This window comes from Phyllobates terribilis, unplaced genomic scaffold (genome assembly GCF_046119375.1).
Source record: "Phyllobates terribilis strain yellow unplaced genomic scaffold, ASM4611937v1 Scaffold_5__5_contigs__length_657084704, whole genome shotgun sequence".
In the NCBI taxonomy this organism is placed as follows: Eukaryota; Metazoa; Chordata; class Amphibia; order Anura; family Dendrobatidae; genus Phyllobates; species Phyllobates terribilis.
In genome coordinates, this window is record NW_027362765.1 from 573,996,631 (window position 1) to 574,014,477 (window position 17,847).

Here is a 17,847-nt window from a genome sequence, read left to right on the forward strand (position 1 = left end):
TTCACTTTTCCCACACACCCTGCCCCAGCGGCAAACATGGCAGAGGAGTTCGTTTTCTCCTGTCAGATAACTGCGCCTTCACGCAAATCCCACTGCCGCCCTCTGTTACGCTTCCCTCTTTTGAGGTGCACTGTGTTCGCATCTACTCCCCCTCCAACTGGCTGTCATTTACTACCCCCAAGGGACAGCTACCACTTTCTTCGACCACTTCACAACCTGGATAAGGTCCCACTCCAACTAGCACTTCATTGCATTCAAACAGTCCCTCACTACTTTCAAGTCCACACTCACTGCAGCAAAACAAACATACTTCTCATCTCTCATATCCTCCCTGTCTCACAACCCTAAACAGCTATTCAACACTTTCAATTCTCTCCTCCATCCCCGAGCAACTCCCCCCTCTCCACTCATCTTAGCTGAAGACTTTGCCTCATTCTTCAAGAGGATTGACACCATCAAAGTTTTTGACTAAATTCCCAACAGCCCCTCCTCATATCTATACACCCTCCTCCTCCAAAACCAGCTTCTCCACCATTACAGAAGATCAACTTTCTTCTTTATTAGTCAAATCACACCTCACCACCTGTGAACTTGATCCAATCCCGTCCGATCTCATCCCTAACTTTACCACCATTTTTCATCCTAGCCTTAAGAGATGTCTTCAACCTGTCATTAACAACTGGTGTCTTCCCCTCATGCTTCAAACATGCCTCGATCACACCCATCCTCAAAAAGCCCTCCTTTGACCCATCCTCTCTTTCTAGCTATAGTCCCAAATCACTTCTCCCCTATACCTCAAAACTACTGGAACAACACGTCCATATTGAACTGTCCTCACACCTCTCCTCCTGCTCCCTCTTTGACTGCTTACAATCTGGCTTCCGACAGCACCATTCCACTGAAATTGCAAAACGACCTACTAACTGCCTAATCCAAGTGACACCACTCTGTCCCCCTCTTCCTGGATTTGTCATTTGCCTTCGACACGGTGGACTATTACAGATTCTCTCATCTCTTGGCATCACAGACTTGGCCCTATCTTGGATCTCGGGTAACATTAAACATTATTTCAAAAAACATCACAGTGAAAGATAATGCCTTACCAACACCAGGTCAGATTAACAATGCACTGCAGGATTGTCACGGGTGTGTCGCCACGAAGATCGTCACGATTACACAGCCTGACTTCTCGCAGCTGACTTTTTGGTGCTTTGTGTTTTTCGGCAGTGAGGGAGTTAATTCTCTCTCTCTCTGTGCTAGACGAGGTCCAGCCTCGCCCAGCTGCAATCAATGCTGCTGTAGTGAGACTCCTTCAAATGCCTGCTGGTCTGTTAGGGAAGTGTCGGTGAAAGCATTTCATGCAGACTAACAGAGCGGATCGTGGTATTTGGAGTTTCAGAGATAAGTGTATTTGGAGCGTTTTTTCCCTTCCTCGCTTTATCATTTATCTCCTTTCCCGTTGGTGTTCCCTCTGTTGTAGTTGTGTAGTTTTTGTATGCAAGGTGGTTTTGGTTTTTCCCTTGTACTGTCTCGTTCGTCTAAGTACTGTGTGTGGGCATATTATTACTTGTCCCCTTTTGTTGTGATCGGGGTCCTTCTCAGAACTAGATTACTTAGGTGCAGGGATCCTCAGGAGGTAGGGGTTACGCTGGCGGCCTGGACCTCTGTACCTTTAACAGTACCTCCAGGTTGAGGGATTAGTCAGGGCCCCAGCTTAGGGTCAGCTTAGGCCCCCTACCTCCAGTATACAGAGACAGCGTGACAAGGATGCAGCAAGCCTCCATGATAAAGGTGGGGGCAGCACATGTGCAGGATACTGATGCAGACAGCCACTTACTAACCTACTAATTCATGGAGGGGGTGGCTGTGTAGTATTATAATGCACACCGATAGAGTTTGCTTAGGGCGCCAGTCACACAGATGTGTGATGCACAGTGTCTGGCTTGCAGCCTATTGATGACGCCCATACTATTAGATCAGGTGGGTTGCCCAGCACTATATACATGCACCCCCACAGGACAGATGCCCCAATTCACCCAGCCAACACTAAAGAGGCCTGGGTGCATCCTGCACAAAAATGTGCAAAAAAAGATGAAAAATAGTGTATAAGATAAATACACCACATGAGGTATTGGTTGATATTTTGGCCAAAATAGGTAAGCTCGCAACCCAACGTCAAGGGTCCTGTGTGACTGGCGCCCTAAGCAAACTCCATCAATGTGCATTATAATACTCCACAGCCACCCCCTCCATGAATTGATAGGTTAGTGAGTGGCTGTCTGCATCAGTATCCTGCACATGTGCTGCCCCTGCCTTTATCATGGAGGCTTGCTGCATCTTGCAGTGCATTGTTAATCTGACCCGGTGTTGGTAAGGCATTATCTTTCACTATCTTGGACCTCCTCATACCTAAAAGACCGGACATTCAGCGTTTCCCACTCATGCACACCTCCTTATCTCGCCCTTTTTCTGTCGGTATCCCTCAAAGATCCATTCTAGGACCCCTGCTCTTCCCCATCTACAATTTCGGCCTGAGACAGCTCATGGAATCTCACGGCTTTCAGTATCACCTCTATGCTGATGACACAAATTTACCTCTCTGGACCTGATATCACCTCCGTACTAACCAGAATCTCAAAATGTCTGTCCACTATTTCATCCTTCTTCTCTGCTAGATTTCTAAAACTTAACATAGATAAAACTGAATTCATCATCTTTCCACCATCTCACTCAACCCCTCCATCTGACCTATCCATCAAAGTCAATGGCTGCCCACTCTCCCCAGTCCCACAAGTTCACTGCCTCGGGGTATCCCTGGACTCTAATCTCTCCTTCAAACCACATATCTAAGCCCTTTCCACTTCCTGCTGACTCCAATTGAAAAATATCTCCCAGATCCACACATTCCTTAACCAAGAATCTGCAAAAACACTAGTGCATGCCCTCATCATCTCACGCCTCGACTACTGCAACCTCTTGCTTTGTGGCCTCCCCTCTAACACTCTCGCACCCCTCCAATCTATCTATCCTAAACTCTGCTCCCCGACTAATCCACCTGTCACTCCGCTATTCCCCGGCCTCTCCTCTCTTGTCAATCCCTTTACTGGCTTCCCATTGCCCAGAGACTCCAGTTCAAAACCCTAACCATGGCATACAGAGCCATCCACAACCTGTCTCCTCCATATATCTGTGACCTAATCTCCCGGTACTTACCTGCACGCAACCTCCGATCCTCACAAGATTTCCTTCTCTGCTTCCTTCTTATCTCCTCTTCCCACAATCACATACAAGATTTCTCCCATGCATCCCCCTATTCTGGAACTATCTACCCCAACATATCAGACTCTCGCCTACCGTGGAAACCTTCAAAAGGAACCTGAAGACCTGCCTCTTCTGACAAGCATACAAATTGCAAATGTAACAATATCATAAAAAGAAGTATGGACAGTGCTGCTCACCATTATTGGCACCCCTTCATTTTTTTCATAGACTGTACAATATCTTCAGAAATAAATGGAAATGTACCAAAGTTATATCTTCAGGATTTTTTAATTAGTGGTCCAAAGTAATACAATAATAAAACATTGTTTTTTAACTTCCATGTTACAATTTCAAAGAAGAAACAGAGTAAACAGCATGTGCAGCAATAAAGGCAGCCCTAATTAATACTTGGTTGCACACCCATTGGCATTGCTGACAGCCTCCAAACGTTTCTTGTAGCCATCTATAAGCTGCTTGCACTTCTCAGCTGGAATTTTCTCCCACTCTTCCTTTTCAGCTTGTTTGTTCAAGCTCTTGAATGTTTGCAGGGTTATTTTTCCCAATGTATCGCCGGCGTCTCTGCCTTCTGCCTTCCTCCCCCCGGCAGAGACACCGACCCCCTTACCACCGCGGTCCTGGACCTGTGCGTGCTGCTTCTTCTCCCGGGTCCCACGCTGAGCCTGCCCGGGGTGCGCGCACCGCGCGCGTTCCTTGTCTCTTAAAGGGGCTGCGTGCGTCTTCCTAAGATGTCCCGGGCTATGGCTGGAGGGCATCTACTATATAAAGCACCTCCCCTAACATGGAGGTGCCTGAGCAATGTTGTCTGTTAGTGTCTAACACTTCTGTCAGCCCTCAGGTTCCAGTGCTGCCCGCCAGCCTGTGCCCGCCTGTCTGCTTACCAACCGTGCCAACCTGCCTAGCTGCCTTGCAAGTCAGCGCCTGTCATCAGTCCCGTGGGAGTCACCTGCTCTCACACAAGGTCGGTCCCGGAGTAGCACCTGTCCACCTTCCCGGTCCTTCTTTGGTTCATGAAGTCGACTAAGCTGTCGTATAGCCAAGGTCGGTCCAGGGTGAAGTCCCTAGTTACGCCCCTCCGGTCCCTCCTTGTACCACGGCACAGTGGTTTTACCACCCGGCACAGTAACACCCAATGGCAGATTACAGCTCACCCAAAAGATTTTCAATGGTATTGAGGTCAGGACTCATGGCTGGCCATTTTAAAATAGTCCATTTTTCTTTTTCAATCATTCCTGTGTACATTTGGATGTGTTCTTTGGGTCATTGTTTTGTTGGAGGACCCATGATCTTCAACTTAAATCAAGTTTTCTTATACTGGGTAGAACATTTTGCTCTAAAATCTCTTGATAATTCTCTGATTTCATGATTCCAGTGATACGGTCGAGGCCTTCAGTACCAGATGCAGCAAAGCAACCCCACAACATTATGGATCCTCCACCATGCTTAACTGTTGGTAAGATGTTCTTTTTCTTATAAGCTTCATTGCATCGTCTGTAAACAAACTGTTTCTTTGCATTGCCAAAAAGCTCTATTTTTGTTTCATCTGTCCACAGAACATTTTCCCAGAAGGATTGTGGTTTGTCAAAGTACTCTTTGGAACGATCAGTTGCTCCTTTTATGTCTTTTCTTCAGCAATGTTTTTTTCCTTGGCCTTCTCCTATTAAGCTCTGCTTGGTTTAGTGTGTGTCGTATGGTACTTGTTGAAACTATGACCCCAGACTGTTCCAGGTTGGCCTTCAAGTCTTTGGATGTTTGACATGGTGTTTCACCATCATTCTCACCAACCTTCGAAGACATCGCTTGTCAATTTTTCTGTTTCTACCACGTGCAGGTGTAACGGGTCTGGGAGGCGGAACCTCTGAGCTACTATACAAGGGGGCAGTCCTTGTAAGGGAGCGGGTGGCGACCAGGGAAGACGGGCAGGAGGTCACAGCAGGTGACCGGGACAGTCTCTGGGTGAACGGGCTGGAGGTCACGGCAAGTGACCGGGGCAGTCTCTGGATGAACGGGCTGATGGTCACGGCAAGTGACCGGGGCAGTCTCTGAATGAACGGGCAGATGGTCACGGCAAGTGACCGGGGCAGTCTCTGGATGAACGGGCAGATGGTCACGGCAAGTGACCGGGGCAGTCTCTGGATGAACGGGCAGATGGTCACGGCAAGTGACCGGGGCAGTCACTAGGAAAAGGGTTGGTACGACCTGTGGCGGCTGATGATAGACGTGAGCTCCCAGGTGAGCAGGCGAGAGTCTCTGGATGAACGGGTGGTCACAGCATGTGACGGCGGAGCCTCCAGGAAGACCAACAGACAGGCGGCAGATGAGCGCTCCCAGGTGAGCGGGCAGAAGTCTCTGGACAGGCGGGTGGTCACAGCACGTGACGGCAGAGCCTCCAGGTAGGCTAGTAGACAGGCAGCAGATGAGCGCTCCCAGGTGAGCGAGCAGGAGTCACTGGACAGGCAGGTGGTCACAGCACGTGACGGCGGAGCCTCCAGGTAGACTAGCAGGCAGGTAGCATGTGTGTGCTCCCAGGTGAGCGGGCAAGCTGGTCCATAGACAGACTGATAGGAGTAGTAAGGCAGACCGTCGGACCTCAGACTAGCAGGCAGGTAGCAGATAATCAGGCAGGAATCTGGCAGGTAACTGGCAGGTAACTGGCAGGTAACTGGCAACGGGACCTGAGGGCTGAAGCAGAGTAGTGAACAGTGCAACAACATTGCTCGGGCACCTCCATTTTGGAGGAGGTGCCTTATATATGGTGAAGTCCTCCGGCCATTGGCCGGGGACTCCTTAGGACGGCGCGCGCGGCCCCTTTAAGAGGGAGGGAGAGCGCGCGCGCGCGCCCTAAGCACAGTGGCCGGGAAGGAGCGCGCGCTGCCAGCAGAGCGGGAGGAGGACGCCGGGCACGGAGCAGGGAGGTGAGGGGAACAGCGTCCCTGCCTAGCAGAGGGCAGGGACGCCGGCGCTACAGTACCCCCCCCCTTTAGGCCCCCCCTTTTTTAGGCCAGACAGAAATTTAGCAAGGATAAGAGGGGCACGGATGTTCTCCCGGGGCTCCCACGTTCTCTCCTCAGGACCAAACCCCTTCCAATCTACTAGAAAAAAGGTCTTTCCTCTTACCCTTTTGGTGGCAAGAATGTTCTCTACCTCAAACTCGTCCTCAGCAGAAACCGGAGCAGGAGGCGTACCTGTAGACTTGGAAAAAGAGTTAAGTACCACAGGTTTGAGGAGAGATACATGGAAGGAGTTAGGGATCCGTAAGTTGGCCGGGAGTTTCAATTTATAGGCCACCGGGTTGATCTGACTGATGACCTCCAGGGGGCCGATGAACCGAGGCCCTAACTTGTAAGAAGGTATCTTAAGTCGGACATATTTAGATGAGAGCCAGACTTTATCTCCGGGACGAAATTGTGGAGGATCCAGGCGTTTTTTGTCAGCGTGTCTTTTCATCCGTTCGGACGACTGAAGGAGTGCGGATCGGGTACTCTCCCAAATGGAGGAAAATTTGCTAACGAGAGATTCCGCAGCCGGGTTGTCCACAGAGGTGGAGACAGGAAAAGGAATCCGAGGATGCTGACCGAAGACTACAAAAAACGGGGATTTGGAGGAGGATTCGCTCTCGTGATTGTTATAAGAGAACTCGGCCCATGGTAGGAGATCCACCCAGTCAGAATGATGGGCATTAACGAAGTGCCGGAGGTAACTGGTCAGGTTCTGATTGATCCGCTCCACTTGACCATTGGACTGTGGGTGGTAAGCGGAAGAGAAGTCCAGGGTGACATCTAGCAGTTTACAAGTGGCTCTCCAGAAGCGTGAGGTGAACTGTACCCCACGATCCGACACGATGTGGAGGGGCAGGCCATGAAGACGAAAGATGTGATGAATAAAGTCTTTAGCTAGCTCGGGTGCAGACGGGAGGCCTGGCAGGGGAACGAAATGAGCCATCTTGGAGAAGCGGTCAGCGACCACCCAAATGACCGTACAACCGGCAGAGACTGGGAGGTCTGTTATAAAGTCCATTGCTATATGCTGCCAGGGGGCAGCAGGTACTGGGAGCGGAAGGAGGCGACCGGCTGGCAGATGTCTCGGAACCTTGTTGCGGGCGCAGGACACACAGGCAGAAACAAAGTCTATTACGTCCTTGTGCATGGTAGGCCACCAGTAGTGCCGGGTAATAAGCTGGAGGGTCTTTTTCTGACCGGCATGGCCAGCTAGTTTAGACGAGTGACCCCAGTGAAGGATCTTCTCCCGATCAGGTACTGATACGAACGTCTTTCCGGGAGGGAGACGATTTAGACTCACGGGAGCCACCTGCATTACTCTGGCGGGATCGATGATGTGTTTCGGATCTTCCTCGAGATCAGACACCAGAAAGGATCGAGACAAGGCGTCCGCCTTGACGTTTTTGTCAGCCGGGCGAAAATGAAGAACAAAATCAAAGCGAGCAAAAAACAAGGACCACCGGGCTTGGCGCGGGTTAAGTCTCTGGGCATGCTGGAGGTAAGCCAAGTTCTTGTGGTCAGTGTAAATTATTACCGGGTGAAGAGCCCCCTCGAGCAGGTAACGCCACTCCTCCAATGCCAGTTTGATGGCCAATAACTCTCGGTCTCCTATGGAATAATTGCGCTCTGAGGAGGAGAAGAGTTTAGAGAAGAAGCCGCAAGTTACCATCCTCCCGGAAGATGATTTTTGAGTAAGTACCGCTCCGGCTCCAGAGGAGGAGGCGTCAACTTCCAGGAAGAACTGCTTGTTGCCGTCCGGGCGATGCAGCACCGGGGCGGAAGAGAAGGCCTGTTTTAAGGAAAGAAAGGCCTCCTCTGCTTCGGGTGGCCACTCTTTGGGATTAGTACCCTTACGGGTGAGCGCGGAAATTGGGGCAGTCCGGGAAGAGAAGTGTGGTATGAAGAGGCGGTAGTAGTTGGCGAAGCCCAGGAACCGCTGAATGGCCTTCAACCCCTCCGGTCGAGGCCATTTCTCGATGGCAGACAGTTTCTCTGGATCCATTCGTAGGCCGGTCTGAGAAATAATGTAGCCCAAAAACGGAAGCGAGGTCTGCTCAAAGAGGCACTTCTCGTATTTAGCGAAGAGGTGATTCTGCCTGAGCCTGAGCAGGACCTGACGAACGTCCCTCCGGTGAGTCTGGAGATCCGGAGAGAAGACCAAGATGTCGTCCAGGTACACCACTATGCAGGAGTAGAGAAGGTCCCGGAAGATGTCATTGACCAACTCTTGAAAGACGGCAGGAGCGTTACAGAGACCAAAGGGCATTACCAGATATTCATAGTGGCCGTCCCGGGTGTTGAATGCCGTCTTCCATTCATCCCCCTGACGGATACGAACCAGGTTGTACGCCCCACGGAGGTCCAGTTTGGTGAAGATTCTAGCCCCTCTCAGACGATCAAATAACTCCGGAATGAGCGGAAGGGGGTACTTATTCTTCACCGTGATCTGGTTAAGGCCTCTATAGTCTATACAGGGACGGAGAGAGCCGTCCTTCTTTTTTACGAAGAAGAAGCCTGCTCCCGCCGGGGAGGTAGATTTCCGGATGAATCCCCTGGCCAGATTCTCCTCAATATATTCGGACATCGACCGGGTTTCAGCAGCGGATAATGGATAAATACGCCCACGGGGAGGAGTAGTACCGGGTAACAAGACGATAGGGCAGTCGTATGGTCTATGAGGGGGTAGTGTCTCTGCTTCCTTTTTATTAAAGACATCAGCATAAGACCAATAAGGAATCGGAAGTCCAGGTAGATTAGCTGGGGTAGGAGAAGGACGGACGGGATGGACGGGAACCAGGCAGGTCTTATGGCAGTCCTGTCCCCAGCGAAGGACTTCTCCGGTCTGCCAGTCAAGCACGGGTGCATGTCTCTGGAGCCAAGGTAGACCTAGCAGGAGGGCGTGAGAGAGTCCAGGCAGAACATGAAAGGAGATACTCTCAGAATGCAGCATTCCCACCTGCAGAGTAATGGATTCGGTGATGAGTTGGATGGGGCGTGGTAAGAGACCCCCATCCACGGCAGCAACAGACAAGGGTACAGCCAGAGGTTTGGTGGGGATGCGGTATTTCTCTACCAGGGACTGTGAAATAAGATTCCCGGCTGCTCCAGAGTCCAGTTGGGCTAGTTCGAAATAACGGTTCTCCCCGCAGACGATTGAAACTGACAGCAGCAGAGATGGAGAGGATTTATTCTTGTCTCGGTCGACCTCTCTGAGCGAACCTAGACACAGGCGTTTCCCGACCTCTCTGGGCAGGCACGGATCCGGTGCTCCTTACTGCCACAGTAGAAGCAGCTCCCCTCGGCACGTCGTAAGTCCTGACGGGTTTTGACCATCTTGGTCTGGTCGACCTGCATAGGCTCAGGAGAGTGTACCTGGGGAGAGACGGAGGGAGTGACGGGTTTCTGAAAAGTAGGAGCTAGACGTGGAAACCTCCTCTCACGGGTGACCTCTTTGGCACGCTCCTGGAACCGTAGGTCAATCCGGGTGGCAAGAGTTATTAGGTCATCGAGAGTGGTAGGAACGTCCCGACCGGCAAGTTCATCTTTAATACGGCCGGACAGACCCTCCCAGAAGACGGATACCAGAGCGTCGTTATCCCAGGCCAGCTCCGAGGCAAGGGTACGGAACCGTATGGCATATTGGCCCACGGTGAGACTTCCCTGACGGAGGCGTAGCAGTGATGATGCGGATGAGGTCTTCCGTCCGGGTTCGTCGAAGACTTTCCGGAAAGCCGTGAGAAAAGCAGGCAAGTTGGACACCAGGGGGTCTCCTCTCTCCCATAGAGGATTTAGCCAGGCCAGGGCCTCCCCGGTGAGATGGGACATGATGAAGGCAATTTTGGCCCGGTCGGAGTTAAACTGGTGGGACAATAGTTCAAAGTGCAGGGTGCACTGATTTATGAAGCCCCGAGCCTGGGCGGAGTCGCCTCCGAAGCGAGGAGGTACAGAAAGTCGGGGTCCGGGGTAGGATACCAAGGTATTAGTGGGCAGCGGAGCTGCCGGATTGCGAGACATGGCACTGGCGGAGGTTGCTGGTGGAGCAGTCAGAGTGTCCAGGCGAGTATTGACATTCCGCAGGTGACCCAGGATGGACTCCTGTTGGGACCTTTGACGGGACAGTTCATGACACAGGTCCGAGAGCGAGGGAGCTTGGGTGCCACCGGGTTCCATGGCCCGAGCAAACTGTAACGGGTCTGGGAGGCGGAACCTCTGAGCTACTATACAAGGGGGCAGTCCTTGTAAGGGAGCGGGTGGCGACCAGGGAAGACGGGCAGGAGGTCACAGCAGGTGACCGGGACAGTCTCTGGGTGAACGGGCTGGAGGTCACGGCAAGTGACCGGGGCAGTCTCTGGATGAACGGGCTGATGGTCACGGCAAGTGACCGGGGCAGTCTCTGAATGAACGGGCAGATGGTCACGGCAAGTGACCGGGGCAGTCTCTGGATGAACGGGCAGATGGTCACGGCAAGTGACCGGGGCAGTCTCTGGATGAACGGGCAGATGGTCACGGCAAGTGACCGGGGCAGTCTCTAGGAAAAGGGTTGGTACGACCTGTGGCGGCTGATGATAGACGTGAGCTCCCAGGTGAGCAGGCGAGAGTCTCTGGATGAACGGGTGGTCACAGCATGTGACGGCGGAGCCTCCAGGAAGACCAACAGACAGGCGGCAGATGAGCGCTCCCAGGTGAGCGGGCAGAAGTCTCTGGACAGGCGGGTGGTCACAGCACGTGACGGCAGAGCCTCCAGGTAGGCTAGTAGACAGGCAGCAGATGAGCGCTCCCAGGTGAGCGAGCAGGAGTCACTGGACAGGCAGGTGGTCACAGCACGTGACGGCGGAGCCTCCAGGTAGACTAGCAGGCAGGTAGCAGGTGTGTGCTCCCAGGTGAGCGGGCAAGCTGGTCCATAGACAGACTGATAGGAGTAGTAAGGCAGACCGTCGGACCTCAGACTAGCAGGCAGGTAGCAGATAATCAGGCAGGAATCTGGCAGGTAACTGGCAGGTAACTGGCAGGTAACTGGCAACGGGACCTGAGGGCTGAAGCAGAGTAGTGAACAGTGCAACAACATTGCTCGGGCACCTCCATTTTGGAGGAGGTGCCTTATATATGGTGAAGTCCTCCGGCCATTGGCCGGGGACTCCTTAGGACGGCGTGCGCGGCCCCTTTAAGAGGGAGGGAGAGCGCGCGCGCCCTAAGCACAGTGGCCGGGAAGGAGCGCGCGCTGCCAGCAGAGCGGGATGAGGACGCCGGGCACGGAGCAGGGAGGTGAGGGGAACAGCGTCCCTGCCTAGCAGAGGGCAGGGACGCCGGCGCTACAGCAGGGAGGTTCTTGATGGTTCAATGCTTGGCAAACGTCTTAATAACATTGTGCACTGTTGAAACTGGGATACCATGGTCTTTGGAGATGGCCTTATACCCTTTGGAAGTCTTGTGTTTGCTAATAATAGCAGTTCTGATGTCCTTAGACAGCTTCTTTGTCTTCACCATTGTGACAAAGGAACAGGGCCTACCATGTGGCTTTTTAAAACATTGTATTCATCATTCATTGGCTAATTCATGTCACATGGGCCCCGACAATTAATAACAAGTGAATCCCTTTTGTGATTCACCACAGGCGAGTCAAAATGTGTTTCCATGCTAACTTAATGTAAGGGTTGCCAATACCAGTGTCACAGCCTGTTTTAGGTTTTTCTATTTTTCCCTCTCAGTGTTTTTTGTTTTAAATTATTGCTTATCATTTGCTCTTTTGTATTTAACACAAGTGCTCTATACAAAAAACTGTTTCACTTGATTCATTTCTTTCAGGAGATATTCCACATTATGTATTTAAACTTCATAGGTGCCAATAACAATGAGCAGGACTGTATATAAACATTTCCTAAAATATTACTTTGATCCAAAGACTAACAAAAGACTAAATAAATCAAATGGACTTGTGGGTTATCGGAAGCTGTAGCACCCAGAGGAACACTCAGCCGTAATAGAATAAATGTAGTTTACCAAGTCACGGACCATGGTCGTTAATGTGGGAGGATGAAGTTATCAGCTGAAATTCAGCCAATTGCACACGTTGGTGAGGATTTCTATCCAGTCATAACTAAGATGATATAACCCACTATATAGCATCAAACACATGTAGGTATTAGCGTGCAACCTACAATAATCATAGGGAAAATGTCTGTACATCAAGGGACATGTAATTAGACATCATCCTAGATGTCTGCACAAGAAAAATAAACCGGAGACAAATGAATATGTAAACTGTACAAATTAACTGTGCAGCCTATCCAGATGTATTAACAATCTGTTGAACTTGCAAAAGAAACAAAATTATACAAACAAGCATTAAATAAAATGTTACTCTCTGCCCTTAGGCTGCCTCCTCAATGTTCATCTCCTTGGCTCTCCACTCATCCATCACACTGTCTCCTCAATGTTACTCTCTGCCCTTAGGCTGCCTCCTCAATGTTCATCTCCTGGGCTCTCCACTCATCCATCACACTGTCTCCTCAATGTTACTCTCTGCCCTTAGGCTGCCTCCTCAATGTTCATCTCCTTGGCTCTCCACTCATCCATCACACTGTCTCCTCAATGTTACTCTCTGCCCTTAGGCTGCCTCCTCAATGTTCATCTCCTGGGCTCTCCACTCATCCATCACACTGTCTCCTCAATGTTACTCTCTGCCCTTAGGCTGCCTCCTCAATGTTCATCTCCTGGGCTCTCCACTCATCCATCACACTGTCTCCTCAATGTTACTCTCTGCCCTTAGGCTGCCTCCTCAATGTTCATCCCCTTGGCTCTCCCCTCATCCATCACACTGTCTCCTCATTGTTGCTCTCTGCCCTCAGGCCATCTGCTCAATGTTCCTCTCTATAATCAGGCTGGCTCCTCAGTGTTTCTCTCTATTATCAGGCTGTGCCTTCAGCGCTCCTCTCTGGCCTCACGCCATCCCCTCTGCGTTCCTCTCTACCATCAGGCTGTGCCTTCAGCACTCATCTCTGCCCTCAGGCCATCCGCTCTGCGTTCCTCTCTACCATCAAGCTGTGCCTTCAGCACTCATCTCTGCCCTCAGGCCATCCCCTCTGCGTTCCTCTCTACCATCAGGCTATCCTCAGCACTCATCTCTGCTCTCAGACCAAGGCACATTAGATTTTTGTCACAATGTGCTGTGGACTAAGGGCAGGGAGTCTTAACCCCTTTACCCCCAAGTGGTTTGCACGTTAATGACCGGGCCAATTTTTACAATTCTAACCACTGTCACTTTATGAGGTAATTACTCTGGAATGCTTCAACGGATCCCCATGATTCTGAGATTGCTCATGCATGGCAGGCAATCCCAGCAACATTTTTTTTGGGCCGCAAGCATATGGGGCGGAGTCTCGAGCATGTCACTCGAACACCTGCGATACTCAGTGCATACCCGAGCACCCTATACCCGATGCAAACCAAGCAGCGAGCACTTGTGCTCAACACTGGTCGCCATATCGTCATCATTTTTCTTTTATTTACTTATGAAAAAATCCCAACCCTAATACAACCCCAACCCTAACCCTAGCCCAATCCTATCCCTAACCCCAACCCCAGCCCCAACCCCAGCCCCAACCCTAGCCCCAACTCTAGCCCCAACCCCAGCCCTAACCCCAACCTAGCCCAACCTTAACCTCAACCTAGCCCAACCCTAACCTCAACCCTAGCCCCAACCCTAACCCTAGCACAACCCTAGCACAACCCTAACCCTAGCACAAACCTAACCCTAGCACAACCCTCACCCTAGCACAACCCTCACCCTAGAGTTTATTTTTTTATGCCGTTACTCGTGTGGTGTAAGTGATTAGGTGACTTTATTCTTCGGTTTGGTGCGATTACAGCGATACCAGATTCATATCGGGTTTTTATGATTGACAGCTGTCACACACTAAAAGACTTTTTTTTGCAAAGACTAATTGTAATGCACACGCCCGGGCTGAGCGGCGTGTGCGTGTGATTCCACTGGACCGTGCCGGAGAGTGAATGCCTGGAGGGGCGTAACTAGGTATTCACCCGATCCGACCAGGGTCGCACGACGGCATACGACGCCAGTGCACCAAGGAGGAACCGAGCAGAGGGACCAGGTGCTACTCCAGGACAGACCCCGGACATGGCTGTTGACCCACACTGGGGAATACAGGAACAGACAGGTTAGGCAGGCACACAGACTGGTGGGTATAGGCAGGCACGACTGGTATGCAGGCAGGCGGGTATGCAGGCAGGGGGGTACAGGCAAGCACGGATAGAGTACAGACAGGGAGGCACTAGCAGGTAGGAACACAGGCGGGATAGGACCCAGTACACACTGGGACTCAGGAACAGAACCACAGATGTGGCGGACAAACACAGCAGAGCAAGGCCGCCCGGAGCGGTGCGCAAAGGGTCAGAGCGGAGCGAGGTCGCCCGGAGCGGTGCGCAAAGGGTCAGAGCGGAGCAAGGCCACCCGGAGCGGTGCGCAAAGGGTCAGAGCGGAGCGAGGCCGCCCGGAGCGGTGCGCAAAGGGTCAGAGCGGAGCGAGGCTGCCCGGAGCGGTGCGCAAAGGGTCAGAGCGGAGCGAGGCCGCCCGGAGCAGTGCGCAAAGGGTCAGAGCGGAGCGAGGCCGCCCGGAGCGGTGCGCAAAGGGTCAGAGCGGAGCGAGGCCACCCGGAGCGGTGCGCAAAGGGTCAGAGCGGAGCGAGGCCGCCCGGAGCGGTGCGCAAAGGGTCAGAGTGGAGCGAGGCCGCCCGGAGCGGTGCGCAAAGGGTCAGAGCGGAGCGAGGCCACCCGGAGCGGTGCGCAAAGGGTCAGAGCGGAGCGAGGCCGCTCGGAGCAGTGAGCAAAGGGTCAGAGCGGAGCGAGACCGCCGGAGCGGTGAACAAAGGCTCAGAGCGGAGCGAGACTGCCGGAGCAGTGAGCAAAGGGTCAGAGCAGGCCAGAACCGCCGGAGCGGTGAGCAAGGCAGAGCAGGCTAGAACCGCCGGAGCGGTGAGCAAGGCAGAGCAGGGGGGACAGGGCTCTGTACACACGGAACAGGCAGGAAGGGAAAGGCAGAACCAGATACCCACAGGGTACTTACAGTGAAGTAGCGAGTGGACCACAAACTCAAACGGAAGTACAGTGACAACGAGCAGGAGTAAGGTACGAGTTCAGACTCTGCAGAAAAAGGAAAGGTACAGACACAGGAAACAGGCTAGAAGAGTATACAGACAAGAACAGACACAGTAGCAAGATACAGGAGCGGGTCTAGGTATGCAGCCCCTAGAAGGCGGGAGGAACAGGCTAGGAGCGTGTTCAGACAGGCCTGGAAATACAGCCTCCAGGAAGGGCAGGCAAGCAAACACAGAAGGGGACCTGGCACATTCAGAGTGAGAGAGCACACTGAATGAAACACAATGCTCAGGCAGGGATTCATTGGAGCAGCTGGGTTAAATACCAGGTGACAGACAGCAATAGGCTGAGGACGCACAAGGGGTGTGCCTGCAGCAGGTACAAGAAACAGGAAGTGATCGGGCGCCGTCCTTAAGCAGCAGAAACAGAAGCAAACAGACAGCATGGAGGGAAGCCAGAGAGACATTCTGGATTGGAGATCAAGTGCGCTCTCTTGCACAGTGGGAGATGGACCACTATGCAAGGACGCTGCCAGGTATGTTACACTAATTTTTGCATCGCCATATTTTGAGAGCTATAATTTTTCCATATTTTGGCAGACCGAGTCATGTGACGGCTTGTTTTTTGCAGGAACAGGTTGACGTTTTTATTGGTACCATTTTCGGACATGTGTCATTTTTTGATCGCTTTCTATTCCGATTTTTGGGAGGCAGAATAAACAAAAACCAGCAATTCCGGATTTTTTTGTTTGTTTGTTTTATGCTGTTCCTTGTGTGGTAAAATTGATAAGGCAGCTTTATTCTTCAGGTCAGTACGTTTAAAGCGGTACCGCATTTATATCTTTTTTATGTTTTGGCGCTTTTACACTATAAAAACTATTTTCTAGAAAAAATAATTTTTTTGCATTGCTTTATTCTGAGAGCTATAATTTTTTTATTTTTCCGATGATGGAACTGTATGGTGGCTTGTTTTTTGCAGGACAAGATGACGTTTTCAGCGGTACCATTTTTAATTTACATTTGTCTTTTTGATCGCGTGTTATTCCATTTTTTGTTTGGCGGTATGATGATAAAGCATTATTTTTTCGTTTTTTATTTATTTATTTTTACCGTGTTCACTAAAGGAGTTAACTAGTGGGACAGTTTTATAGGTTATTCCAGACGCGGCAATACCAAATATGTGTACTGTTATTGTTTGTTTGTTTTTTCATAATAAATAAATATTATGAGTACAATATATTTTTATTTTTTGGAAATTATTTTTTTTCCCCAAAAAAATACTACTTTTTTTTTTTTTACTTTCCTACCCTTTTTTTTTTACTTTAACACATTGTCCCACTATGCGACTTTCACTTTTTGCAGCCTGATCGGCTGCATAGCATAGAGAGCAGCAGCTCCCTATGCCATGCAGCCTGTCAGCGCTGCACACAGGGGAGACATTACTTTGGTCATGCACTGCGCATGACCAAAGAAACTTCCTGCCTCCTGGTGACCCGGATGTTGGGCTTGGGTTTTTACGTTTTACGTTTTTTTGCTCCTCTTCTTCTCAAAGCCATAACTTTTTTATTTTTCTGTCAATATGGCCCTGTAAGGGCTTGTTTTTTTGCGGGACGAGTTGTACTTTTGAACGACACCATCGGTTTTACCATACCGTGTACTGGAAAATGGGAAAAAAATTCCAAGTGCGGTGAAATTGCAAAAAAGTGCATTTCCACAATGATTTTTTTAAGCATGTTCACTAAATGCTAAACCTGCCATTATGATTCTCCAGGTCATTACAAGTTCATAGATTCCAAACATCTTAAAGGTTATTTTTTTATTTAAGTGGTGAAAAAAAAACCACAAATTTTGTAAAAAAATAAATGGCGCCATTTTTCGTTGCGTCTCCATTTTTCGGGATCTGGGGCTGGGTGAGAGCTTATTTTTTGCGCATTAAGCTGACATTTTTATTGATACCATTTTGGTGTAAATATGATATTTTGCTCATGCTTTATTGCATTGTATTGCAATGTTTCGGCAACCAAAAAAAACGTAATTCTGGCATTTATAATTTTTTATATATTGATAGATCCGGTGATTAAGAATGTGGCGATACCAAATATGTGTATTTTGATTTTTTTAATTGCTTTATTTTGAATGTGGCGAAAGGGGGGTGATTTGAACTTTTATATCTTTTTCATATTTTTTAAATCTTTTTTTTTTACTTTTACATGTTTCAATAGTCTCCATGGGAGACTAGAAGCTGCTATCATCTGATCGCTTGTGCATCACATAGCGGGGCTTCAGCCCCGCTATGTTTTGCAGAAATGCTCATCTGCTATGAGCGCCGGTCATGGGGCGACACTCATAGCAGATCTGCAATGACAACCACAGGGGTCTCCTGCAGACCCCAGGTTGTCATGCCAACCCATCGGCGCCCCACAATCATGTGACGGTCTTATGACACTCTTCCGGAGCGG